This window comes from Leptopilina boulardi, unplaced genomic scaffold (genome assembly GCF_019393585.1).
Source record: "Leptopilina boulardi isolate dan_hultmark-lab unplaced genomic scaffold, ZJU_Lbou_2.1 LbouV2_13, whole genome shotgun sequence".
Taxonomy (NCBI): Eukaryota; Metazoa; Arthropoda; class Insecta; order Hymenoptera; family Figitidae; genus Leptopilina; species Leptopilina boulardi.
The window spans coordinates 1,105,327-1,119,890 of NW_026137674.1; the positions used below are offsets into that span (position 1 = coordinate 1,105,327).

General features: G+C 27.9%; 1 protein-coding gene across 2 annotated transcripts in view; it reads right to left on the bottom strand.

Moving 5' to 3' along the window:
* LOC127291230 (putative sodium-dependent multivitamin transporter) overlaps positions 1 to 14,564 on the bottom strand; it is a 425,330-nt gene that overhangs the window by 23,760 nt on the left and 387,006 nt on the right. The window lies entirely within an intron of this gene.

Here is a 14,564-nt window from a genome sequence, read left to right on the forward strand (position 1 = left end):
ATATTTTTAATTCATTAAATAATTTTTATTTTTTTTGTATTGTATATTTTTTCTTTGATTTTTTAAAATTAAGAAATAACCATTAAATTTTTAGGTTATGATTTAAATTTGGAAAATCTAACTTGAGTTAATATTTTAATAAAAAGAAGGAATTTTAAAATTATTATAATTATTAATAATATTTACTTCCGGTGTCGACGAAGCAATACACATTGACGACGCAGAGCACACGCTCTATTTCTGCGGGCACTGGCGTGAACTCAGGTTAGCCGTGTAAAGCTAACAGCAGTTCCGCCAGTAGAGTTTAAGTCTCAAAAAGGGTGTGGTTTTTAGTGGGTCGACCAGAACAAGAGCGGTCATCCCCACATAACCTGAGAGTACAGGCTCCAGGTATCTGACTTGGAAGTAGGCCTCCAAGGTTATGCAGATTTTCCACTTCCCTCGTAAAAAAAAAGTTAGAAAACAAAAGAATTAAGCCCTGGCGGATTTGATTTACCTAAATTCCACCCAGCTGGGGCGAATCTAAGTCGAATTTTGGTAATTTTTTAAAAAAAGCTTTAAATTGATGAAAATTTATAAAAATTAGTATTGTGAGGTTAAATGAACATTTATAGAGTTAATTTTTGTAAGAATTTCAATTATTAACGTGATAAATAATAAATAATCACTTGATATGTGCAAGTGGTAACTGTAGATTTTAACTCGTCAGTTTTCATAATATTATCAAGAAATTAGTGTAAAATGTGTGAAAAAATAATTTATATTTAATAGAAATTGCAAATTTTATTAAATTATTTTATTCACGTCACAAAAACATATTCCTAATTAAAAAAATAAAACTTCTATTTTGTATTTAATAATATTGAAAAAATAATTTGTTAATGCAAAAGAAGCAATCTTTATTAATATATTAATTACAAACAATCTTTGATAATATTAAAATAGAGTAAAAGAAAAGTGATTTAAAATTTGAGCTGAAACTTAGGTTATGTATGAAATCTGAAATTTGGTGGCGACCGAAGAGTTCCTCGTGTAAGCGAGAAAGAGAGAAAAAGCTTCAAATAATTTCCAATAATTATTTCGTTTGAATTTGTTATTGAAAAATGAATAATAAATTAACTCCTAGATTAATTAAAAAATTAATTAAAATACTTTTGTATGAAATATGTGGAGTTAATTTTTTTGAAGGTATGGTTCGAAGAGCTATTCGACTAAGTGTTCTTACATGACCAAAAGTTGAAAATAATTTTTTTCAACAACTTTTATTATTTTTTAATAATAATTTACAATTACCAAAACGTGAGAATTAATAAAAAACTGAATTAAATTAATTTAGAACAAAATATTTGAAAGTTACATTTTTGAAGGTATGGTTCGAAGAGCTATTCGACTAAGTGTTCTTACATGACCAAAAGTTGAAAATAATTTTTTTCAACGACTTTTATTATTTTTTAATAATAATTTACAATTACTTCATTTATTGAATTTTAAATTTTCGCGCGCCACCGACGTCACATCACGTGACAAACACATATTCCTAATTAAAAAAATAAAACTTCTATTTTTTAATTAATAATATTGAAAAAATAATTTGTTAATGCAAAAGAAGCAATCTTTATAAATATATTAATTACAAACAATCTTTGATAATATTAAAATAGAGTAAAAGAAAAGTGATTTAAAATTTGAGCTGAAACTTAGGTTATGTATGAAATCTGAAATTTGGTGGCGACCGAAGAGTTCCTCGTGTAAGCGAGAAAGAGAGAAAAAGCTTCAAATAATTTGCAATAATTATTTCGTTTGAATTTGTTATTGAAAAATGAATAATAAATTAACTCATAGATTAATTAAAAAATTAATTAAAATACTTTTGTATGAAATATGCGGAGTTAATTTTTTTGAAGGTATGGTTCGAAGAGTTATTCGACTAAGTGCTCTAACATGACCAAAAGTTGAAATTAAATTTTTCCAATGACTTTTATTATTTTTTAATAACAATTTACTGTTAAAGAAACAAATATTAATTAATTAAAAACTTAATTATATTAATTTAGAACAAAATATTTGAAATTTTTATTTTTTGAGGTATTGTAAAAATTTATTTAACTTATCATTGATTTATTTAGTTAAATTATTTTTCTTTACAGAGAAAAATTGTCAAAAAAATTATTTCCTTATCGCAACAATTTTCTTTGTGCTAGAAATAATTTTTTTAACTAATATTCACTGTAACATAAAATTAATTACCTAATTAATTAAATAATTAAGTAATTAATTCTTTTTTTACTTTGAAAAATTGAAAAAAAATATTTCCTCAGCGCAACAATTTTTTTTAAGCTAGAAATTATTTAAATATAATAATATAATATTTACTGTAAAATTAATTAATTATTAATTAATAATCAATTAATAATCAATTTAATTATTTATCTTTTTCTTTAAATTTGAATTTCCCGCTATAGAATCTGTTCTTTGGGCTTTAAAGCCCGATCGTCTTTTTTTCCGTAAATTGAATTTTCCGTAAATTGTCCACCGACCCGACTACTACTAAATATCTATATCGACTAATACATAACCTACAAGTGTCACGTTTTTATTTAAACCTGATTAAAATCATTTTATAACAATGTAATTTTATAAATAACAGAAACCCTCTTTATGAGGTAAGTTTTACAAAATATTTTAATCACATCAAGGAATCACTCTTGCTGACGAAATCTAAATATTTGCAGGTGTTTCTTTTTTATACCTTGTGCGCCATAAACCATGTATTTTCCAAAAATTTATTTCAAAATTGTGACCTGAAGAGGATACTTAGGTATCGAAACGTTGACAATCAATTTTATAATATCAATAAACATCAATAAAGACCGTAACTAAGGCCTCTTATAAATTATTAACTATAATAATCTTGGTATTCATTCATTCATTCATTCATTCATTCATTCCGTCCGGACCCCTGCTGGGTTTTCGGTGACAGAGAAAAGAACAATTTATGGAGAGAGAAAGATATATCTTTATTTTGCAAATGAGGGTTCGCTTGACCTGCAATCTGTTAAGAAGGATTAATTAATAACTCTGAGGACCCAGGTAATTATTTCTTTCTCCCTTTATCACGTGAAAAAGCTATAAAGAAAGTGTAAAACTGAATAGGTAACGCATACCTTTCTTTCTTACACCAAGAAATATAACATAAGAACATCATAAGAACATCATCGTCTAAAATCTTAATCTTCTTCCATTTTTGTTTTAAAAATAAAAAAATATTCATTTATACACTACCGTCCGAAATTGTGCGAACTCTGCTTTTTCAACAACTATAAAACTGTTCAAATCTTCAAAAATATTAAAACTAAAATTTTTTCCTCTTTATTTTATTAAAGCTAATAAAATTCTGAAAGAAATGACACCTTGACAAAGAGAATATGTTAATTTTTCAATTAGATATCTAAGAAAAACCCAATTTTCAATGTTTTTACTATTTTTTTTATTTCTCTGGCAAAAATTAATATTTTTAAACGTTCTTAGGCTCATTGAAATCGTATTTTGTTATGCAATTCAAATTATATAAACAATTCATGTACACATTCTTCCCTAGCGTATGCAAACCGTGAAAGTTGGCTCATAAAATGTCAAAAAATTTAAATTTAATTCTACAATAAAATATAATGTTTAAAAATCAAGTAAATATATCATTCTAAACTTCTCTGATTTATGTAAGTAAATTTAAGATTTATACATTTTACTGATCATTTTTTGTCATATAAATATTAATCACAATTTTTTGACATTTTCTGAGCCAACTTTCAGGGTTTGCATACGCTAGCGAAGAATGTGTACATGAATTGTTTTATATAATTTGAATTGCATAACAAAATACGATTTTAATGAGCCTAAGAACGTTTAAAAATATTAATTTTTGCCAGAGAAATAAAAAAAATTGTAAAAACATTGAAAATTGGGTTTTTCTTAGATATTTAATTGAAAAATTAACATATTCTCTTTGTCAAGGTGTCATTTCTTTCAGGATTTTATTAGCTTTAATAAAATAAAGAGGAAAAAATTTTAGATTTAATATTTTTGAAGATTTGAACAGTTTTATAGTTGTTGAAAAAGCAGAGTTCGCACAATTTCGGACGGTAGTGTATGTATATATGTATGTAGGGGAGAGTGACAAACAGTGGGACAAATTTTTTTCATAGAGATATTAATATGTCAATTTTATATATTTTTGGACACTTTTTGGTACTACCATAAAATTTCAAGTTTTTGGAACTTGATACATTTTTCTTGTTTTTAAGGTTTGTGTTAAACAGTGGGACACCTATTATTAATTATTAAATAATGAATAATTGTTTCAATAATAATATTATACTTCATACTTTGTAAATATATATGTTTTGCATTAAATAACGTTAACAAATGTTTCAAAACACTCATAATTTAATAATATTTTAAATTTTTATAATTTTTTATTACATTTCATTATGTACTCCGAGTTAATCTTCATTAACAAAGGTTCTATTGGCCAAGGGTTGGTACATCTTTATTTTTCTATATAATAAATGTGAAAAAAGAAATTATTACCTGGGTCCTCAGAGTTAATCCTCATTAACAAAGGTTCTATTGTCCAATGGTTGGTTCTTTTGTGGTATTTGTTCCGGGGTTTTAATACAGGTATAAATACGTATATATGTTATTTATAATGAACTACTGATTACTCATATAAGAGTGTCCTTTTTGCACTTATTGGCTGATCAGTAGTTACTGATTCATAGTTACTCATAGTTCTCTCATTTTTTTGGATATTTGGTAGTTTTATTGGATAAAAGGCAAAATTAATTATATTGGATTAAAGTAAAAATTGGTTATATTGAATTAAAGGAAAAATTAGTTATAATTAGGAAAAGGTAAAATTAGTTGTATTGAATTAAAGAAAAAATTGGTTATATTGAATAAAAGGCAAAATTGGTTATATTAGAGAAAGTGAGCAAAACGGTTAAAGTTATTTAGATTTTCATGAATCAAAAATAAAATTAAACGAAGTATAATATGGCCAACATAAAAGAGTATATTATTTTAAGTGATAAAGATTTAAAAATTATTGAAAATAGAAATAAATTGTTAAATTACATGCATATGTACAAATTTGAAGATTTAGTAAGAAAAGATTCCAATTCTTTTTTTAATATGCAAAGTGCTTTGTATGTACAAATGCTTGATTTTATTGTCCCAATTAGAGACGGTGATAAACATATTTAAATACTTTTTAGCCGTAATAACAATTATGGTCACTGAATTTATGTCTATTACTATAGAGTAAGGCTTTATATTTTTGATAGCCTTAATAAGGGGTGTTTAAATTTGCAGCAAATAAAATATTTAATTAGATTGTTATTTTTTAAACCAACAGTAGTTTTTGAAGCTGTTGATCAACAACCTTTTGGTAGTGTTGAGTGTGGAGTACATGCAATAGCATTTGCAACATCTATATTATTTAACGTAATGCCAAACCGTGTAAATTATGAAACTGATAATAACAAAATGAGAAACCATTTTAAGTCAATGTTTGAAAATAATTGCTTAAATAATTTTCCGACAGTAAGAACGTCTCACAATAGGAATTCGATAATAGAGAATGATTAGAACCGTCTTTTCATAAATTGAACTCAGGAACATAAAAATTATATTTTAAACTATTGTTCTGTTTTTAATACTTTTCCCAGTAATAATATTAACAGAGTTCTATTAACACAAGAGTTAAAAATTAAACATTCTCTAAATGACACTAGTGAAAATAAAATAATTCGTACAACTTATAATACTGTGAACAAAATTTCACCACATGAATATTTAACAATGAAAAATTTTCTGAGTAACGAAAATGATAAAAAGATAAATCGAGCAATTAAAGAGAAGGGAAGAAAAAGGAAGGCAAGGCGCGAAGTTACATATGAGCAGTAAATAATAAGACAGGAGAATGAGAGATTGAGAAAACGTAATCGTAATAAAACAGAAATAAAAAAGAAAGAGCGCAAAAAAAATTTGACATGCAAAAAAAAGAAATTATCTATAAAAACTGAAGATGGAAAGAAAATACGCAAGGATAAAAATTTGGCATGTAGGAAAAGAAAAATATCAATGGAGACTCAAGATGAAAAGAAAGTGCGTCAAGAAAATAATTTGTCATGTAAGAAGAAAAAATTTTCTACGGCAACGGAAGATGAAAAGAATGTGTGAAGAAAAGAATTTGACATGTAAAAACGATAATCGGAATAAAAAAAGTGCAGGAGTTGCAATAATGTCTTTTGAAGATTTAGATGAAAGTAAAGTACCACAGAATTATTTAGGTTTAATAAATTTAGAATGTAAGTTTTGTAACGCGTTACATTTTTTGTGTAAAAGACCGTAACATAGATACATCACGGAGGAATGTCCCCGTGAAAAGGACATTATGATATCGCCTGAATGTCACAAAAATATTCCCTGTTGATATCAGCCTGACATTCAAGCAATATTCCGTGCTACTTGGGTGGTAGATCCAATATAGAGAAATTTTTTGTTACATTTCTAATATTAAATTTTTTTGAAAAAAAATGAATAAAAAATATGGTTAATGCACACTAGCAACGTAGTCGGCCGCTTGCGGACGACAAAGTTGCTAGTTATCTAAATAACCAAGAAAACGGACGTAAAAATTTTGAAACAATGATAGTCTTTTATGAACATGAATTAGCGTTGTTTAATCTTTTTCCACATTACATCATTTTCGATAATGATTATTATTTAACTTACTAGCTAAAACAAACGCGCGTAAACGCGCGTGTTATTCTTCTTTCTTATAGACTTAAATTTAAACATCTTATTTAATTTATTTTTACAACATCTTCCAAGTAGCACGGAATATTACAGTCATATTAAAATATTCGCCTCATGTTAATCTTACCGTTTAATGTTACACGTTTATTTAAAATACATAAAATTTTAAATAAATATTTTTAAGTGGAATTTCACTTTTTTCTAGAATTGCATTAATATTACGTTCTGCATAAGCTGTTTAAAATTTTAACTAAAAATAAGAAATTTTTTTTCAATATTTAACAGTATTTAAATGCTGTTTCATTACATGAAATTCTAATACTTTCAAATTTCCTACAATTTAACTTTAAATAAATAAAATTATTATATTTTAAAAATAATAGAAATGAAAAAATTTATTCATAAAAGAAATTAATCGCTACATAATCAATTGAACTGTAAAAATTTCATACCAAAATTATAGAAAACATAGTATTTCTATGCAGTTTACAGATTTTATTTTCATTACAGATTTTCAAAAAAAAAATTAGTTTATATGGAATACATTATTTATAAAATTTTGTTAAATGTATGTAGAAAAAATTATCGAAATATTTTTCAAATTAATCTTTCTTTTCATTTCTTTATCAAGAAAAATTATGTAGCACATAATATTACCATTAAGGAAAAAAAATTTCAAATACCACTTAAAAGTACTTAATTAATTAATTATTATCCTTTTCTGCTTTATGATTAAAAATTTTTAAGTAATTCAAATAAGCGTATAATATTACTGAAATATTACAATAATATTGCTGTAATATTAAGCGGTATATAAAGGGGACATCCAGAAACTACGTTACCTATATTTTACGGGTGGAGATGGCCAAAAATTCTTTAAAAATGCAATTAACGCAATGAAAACGAAGCAAGGAAGGAGGTCTAAAGAGAATAAATAATTGGTAACGCAGTTTATGAATGGCCTTCACATGAAGAGAAATTTCTGGACATTTTTTATTAAAATTTTTTTTTTACTGAAGTATTTCATTGTAAACAATACTTTTTATATACAATTTTTTTGGGAATTTAGAATTTTTAACTACTGCAGAATCTACGTTAGATCGTTAGAAAGCCCCCAACAATCTGTAACTCTCAAGTTTGAAAGACTTGACTTTGTAGATTTGTTACTCTGAAATTTCCTTATATTAAAATATAAAAGAAAGCTCTTACCAGTATAAACTGTTCAGATCAAAAGAGACAGAAACGTGCATTTACTCGGCTTATATAGTTGCGTCCTTACCCTTAATTTTCTGGGGTAAGTAAAATTCAAAATGTGCAAGTGTGTAAGTAAAGAATTTCAAATTGATTGAGCAAAAATCCGCGAGTTTCCCTCACCACTTTACGCAAGGCGCTTCTCCCATGTATTTCTTACCGCCAGTTTCTCCCTCTATTTGGATTTTTCGCAGCGTCTATTTTCGAATTGCCAATTACATTTAAATTATTTTCAAAGGACAGAGATATTTTTCTCTCTCTAATTCCGTTTCTAACGTTCGCCAAGAACAATGCCATTGTCTAGCTGTCAATCATTTTTCTCTAACTGATTTTCATTTTCTAAAAACTTTAATTTCTCAAAAAATAATAATTCTAAAATTATTTAACTTTTACCATTAATTTTTAAATAATTTTTACTTTAATGCAACATAAAATTTTATTCAATTATTATTAATTTCAGCAATTTATAAAATAATTTTTATTATTTTATTTTCCAAATAATTTAAAGAAAAAATATAAAATAAATTTATTCTTTAAATAATAATCCATATAAATTATTTATTTATAAAAAAGAAACTTTAAATTTAAATTAAATTAATAATTCTCATAATTCGTATTTATATCTACCTTCTCTTTCTATTATTTTTCCTGTTTATATTTTCATTGTGTTATCTAAAGATATCTTCTCTCTCTTTCTATTAATTTCAGAAATTCAATTTATCTAGTTTTAATTTCATTACTTTGTATAATTTAATTTTTAATATTTATTCATTCATAGTTTTTAAACAATTTATAACTATTTTGTAATAAAATTTTTGACTATTGAAATACCATTTCAAATACTAAAATTAAACTAATATTTTAATCTAATTTAAAATGAAAATATACATTAACACTAAAAAAGCCTAAAATTAAAGTAAAATAAAACACACATATGCCCAAGTAGCACGATATATCAACCAGATGTCACGGTGATATCACCGGGGAATGTCACCGTGACATCAGGAAAATGTAAAAATGTCCGCCTTACGGTGATATCACACGGTGACATCGAGGTGATATCTTGGTGACATCAAGGTGATATCACAGTCATATCACGGTGATATCATGGTGATACCACCGTGATATGATGTTGATATTTTACAGGGATTTAAAATTTTTTAAAAATTATTTTTTATTATTTTTATTATTTTTTAAATTATTAAAAAATTTAAATCCATGTAAAATATCAACATGATGTCACGGTGATATCACCATGATATCACCATGATATCTTTATAATATCACCGTGATATAACTGTGATATCACCTTGATGTCACCATGATATCACCTCGATGTCACCATGTGACATCACCGTAAGGCGGACATTTTTACATTTTCCTGATTTCACGGTGAAATTCCCCGGTGATATAACCGTGACATCTGTTTGATATATCGTGCTACTTGGGCATGAGTGAAACCATAAGGGTTCCGTTACAGTTCACTGCGTGAACGGAACCCTAAAAAGACTAAAACTAAAGTAGAAACTAAAATTATAATCTAAATTAAAACTTAAACTAAAAATCTACAAAACTTTCATTTTTAATTAAAACTAAAACTAAAATTTTTACTAACACTAAAAAAATTAAAACTATATTTTTGGTTTCAGAATTTACTCTTTTGAACCACATGAAATCAATTCATGATTTCATGAGCACATTGATGATTCCATTGAATCTAATTGTACTGTTTACAATGACGACCTAGAATTTCCTCAATCCAACAATCCTATAAACAATATTCATGTAGGTGATGAAAAAAAAAGAAAAATCGAATATATCATTGTACGTAGAAATAATGAGTATCTGCAAATTGATGAAGAAGAAATGGACAAATATTTGATAGTCGAGTACTAAAAAAAATCAGAAACTTAGCATCGTCTACAATTTTCGTCACTCGCACACTCACTCACGATGTCATAAAATTTTTTTTTTTACAAAAATACAGAAATGCACTCGCGAAAGAGACATTCAATTAATGTCTCTATTTGAAATATCGACACTATACATGTGAAACATGTTGATGAAAAATAAAGTTTGTGTCTGTTTCTAATAACGTCAAGGGTACATGTAAATCTTTAAACTATTTTTTTCTCTTTTCGTGTTTGTTTCGTATTTCTAATTTTCTGTAAAAATGTTGATTAAATGGTTACGCTTAAATATTAAAGCTGGCTAAAAAATGCTTCGAAACAATAATTGTTTAGAGTATCAATTTAAATGGTTATTATAAAATTTCGCAATTACAAGTGTAAAATTAATAAGTTAAACGTCCAATGAACGAAAATTTGTTAGTAAAGCATTTTTTAATAGTGTATTAATTTTTATCTTCATTCGAAAAATTAGACAATGTTTACAAAATTGACTTAAAAATTATACTAAATACAATAAATTTAAATTAATGGAATTATTCACCTTATGTGAAACTACGCCCAAGTAGCACGGAATATTGGTTGAATGTCACGGTGATATCAAGTGGAAATATTCCAGTGACATTCAGGCGATACCACGATGTCTGCTTCATGGGTACATTTCATGGTGATATTCCTGTGATATTCGTATGATGCTGAGGGAATATTCCCGTGAAATCCATGTAATATTAAGGGGTATTCCTGTGATATTGAGCGGAATACTCTTGTGATATTGATGGAATATTCCTCTGATATTTAAGGAATATCCCTGTGATATTGAGAGAATATTCCTGTTATTTATAAAATTATAAAATATTGTTTGTTTTAAATATTTAAATTAAAAAAAATATGTAAATGAAAAAAATTAATCTTATCAGTATTACTGGAATATTCCCTCAATATCTGAGGAATACTCTCTTAATATTACAGGAATATTCCGCCCAATATCACAGGGATATCCCCTCAATATTACATGAATTTCACAGAAATATTCCCTTAGTATCATACGAATATCAAGCGAATTTTACACGAATATCACCGTCGAATGTCCCCATGAAGCGAACATTATGATATCGCCTGAATGTCACAGGAATATTCCCACTTTATATCACCGTGACATTCAACCAATATTCCGAGCTACTTGGGCGATTGTATATGGTACTGATTCGTAAATATAGTAGTTACTACCGTGTAATGTGTCATTAGGATTAAACAAAGAACGAAATCTTTACACCACTTTTTTTTTATTTTCAGTATTTGTTTCATATTTCTAGTTTACTGCAAAAATTTTGATTAACTGGTTAAGCTTAAATATTAAAGCTGGATGAAAATGCTCTGAAACAATAATTGTTTAGAGCATCAATTTAAATAATTATAAAATCTCGCAATATAAAATGTGAAATAAAGGTACGATAAACATTGAATGAACCAAAATTTACTGCCAAATCCTTTCATAACCCTTTAAGGTATACGAATTAATAATCACAATACCATCCTTTAGTATATGGGTGACATCACCGTGACATCAGGAAAATGTCAAAATGTCCGCCTTACGGTGATATCACCGTGATATTATGTTGATATTTTACAGGTCGTTAAAATTTTTAATAATTTAAAAAATAATAATAAATAAAAAAAAATAATAATTTTTAAAAAATTTTAAGTCCTTGTAAAATATAAACATGATATCACCATGATATCACCCCGATGTCACCGTGTGATATGACCGTAAGGCGGATATTTTGACATTTTCCTGACGTCACGGTGACATTCCCCGATGATATCACCGTGACATCTAGTTGATATAACGTGCTACTTTCGTATCAACTCTACAAAAAATAAAAAAAATTTTTGAAAAATTCCTTTTGTGCAACTATATCCTAACTTTCAGTTAAAATTCAGTAAAATATCCGGAACAAATTTTCTCCGTGTATCCTTTAAATGATCCTTAATAATAATTGTTCATTTTTTAGTTAGAAAAAAGGTTATTAATTTTTTTGTTGCTCAGTGTTAGAATAGGGCTTTATATTGTAGCGAATTTTATAAGTGTGCACGGGGTGTTGAAGAATTTGTGGTCTGCGGTGTAATTATAATCGTCGATGTCCGGAGAATTTCCGAAAAACTCCGAAAAATCGTCGTTGTACGCGGTAGAGTCGTCGGCGATGCGAATCTGAGATTCACATTCGCAGGTGTCTGGGAGCGAGAAGCATCAATTACCCGTTAGCGGGGTGAGTAAAAAGAAAATTGGTTGTTGGCGCGTAGTGCGCTAAAATAATTTTATTAAATTAAATGAAATATTCCAGTTCTTGTGCCGGGTGCCGGATTGATCTATAAAAAAGTCGAAGATCCGAGTCACCAATTTTTTCCACAAAATTATAAGCTGCAATCGAGGGCTATAACGAGACAAATCCGTTGGCGTGGCGTCTACAAAATCATTTCTTTTGTACGAGTCCTGTGTGACGAAATTACCTGACGTGGCGCTGCCAAGGATTGCGAGTATCCTGATTGTCAAGCGAAAAATCTGATTGACCGCTGTCGATACAAATTTTAATTCATTTCGATCGGCATCGAGCTCCAGACACACTAAGAAATAATCAGCTAAGTATCTGCGAATTTTAAACAATTGTTATCGTCCCATTTTGATCGAATTGATTTTTTTTAGTCGCTAAACTTATAGCGCGATTTTATACTGGAATTTGTTGTTTAAATGACTAACGCTTTTATACAAGTTTTTAATCAGATTCCCAGAATCAAATATTATTGTTATAAAATAAAAATCTAATTTATTAAAGGTTTAACAAATCGTAGTTTTAAATCGTATAGATGGAATGCGTATGAATTTTATGTGTGAATTGCGCTCAATTGTTTTTTGATATTTCTCGTGAAATTGTCGATAATTTCTAGATCCACAATCTAATTGAAATAAATTTGAGAAATTGTTAATGTTAATATTCGCTCGTACTTATTTTTTATTTCTCGTTTAATATTCAATTTTTGGTGAAATTCCTAAATTGTTTATTTATTTATTTATTTATTTATTTACATGTATTTACGGAGAGTGCCCTTTCGTACATAAGTACTTAATAATAAAGTTTATAGCCAAACAAATTTTTTGAAAGAAGTGTGGACACATGCAAAATAATTAATTATAGCAAAATATAAGTTCACGCAACGTAGCTACAAAGTTATTAATTGTGACTCCATAAAAATCAATCCTGTCATTGTACAAGTTAGCCTCTCTAGTTAGCCGTGGTATTACAGAGTTATCGCTATAGTCAGTACGGTTTAGTTGAAGTTTGAACAAAGTTATTCCCAAACACCTCGCAGCAAAACGCAGAAACTTATTCTGTACACGCTCAATTTCAATCAACAAAGATTCCTGATAAGGTAGCCAAATAATGCAGGCGAACTCGAATATTGATTTAACTAGTGAAAAATAAAGAATCTTTAAAGCTAATGGATTTTTGAAACAAGATGCACTTCTTGTGACAAAGCCCAAGGTCCTGTTAGCCTTCGTAATAATATTTTCAATATGCGCTCGAAAGTCAAGAGCGGAATCTAAAGTAACACCCAGGTCTCGCACCATGCTCACTCTAGTAACAGTCTCATTACCAATCTTATAATCAAACTTAAAAAAAGCTTTTTGTTTAGTAAATGAGATAACGCTACATTTTTTAGTATTTAAAAAAAGATTGTTTTTTATTGACCAATTTACAAGTTTATCAAGATCAGCCTGGAGATGAATACAATCTTGCTCAGAGGTAATAGTTTTATATAATTTGAGATCGTCCGCGAAAAGTAAAAATAAACTGTGATGAAATAAGGGATGAATTTTATTAATAAAAAATAAGAAGAAAAGAGGACCAAGGTGCGAGCCCTGAGGTACTCCTGAAGTTGCCAGAAAAACCACAATCAATGCGAACAGATAAAAATCTTTCATTGAGGTAGCTATTGACCCAATTAATCATACCGCGAGAAAAACCAAGAGCCTCGAGCCTTGCCACCAACAATGCATGATCAACTTTGTCAAAAGCCTTCGCGAAATCTGTGTATATAGCGTCAACCTGCATAGATTTTTCGAGACTAGAGATTGTATAATTAGTGAACAAAGTAAGATTAGTTAAAACTGACCTACGCTTCATAAAGCCATGCTGCTCATCAATTAGTAAATGCTCCGTTCGACTGTATAATTCATCAAATACAATGCTTTCAAAGATTTTAGAGACGGCGCCAAGCAGAATTATGGGCCTATAGTTAGTGACGTTACTCTTATCCCCGTCCTTGAAAACAGGTACGACTATACCTCTTTTCCAGTTTAACGGAAATATACCAGATGATAATGAGCGATTAAATAATATAAACAAAGGCTCAACAAATGCAGAACAGCATGACTTTAAGAGAGAAGGCGGAATATTATCTGGTCCAGCACCTTTATTTACATCCAAATTCTTTAGTTTTGATAAAATTGTTTTTCTATCTATAGTAAAATTACCAATAGTACAACTATTCACATGATCAGAATCGGAATTTAATACATTGTCAGAAGGT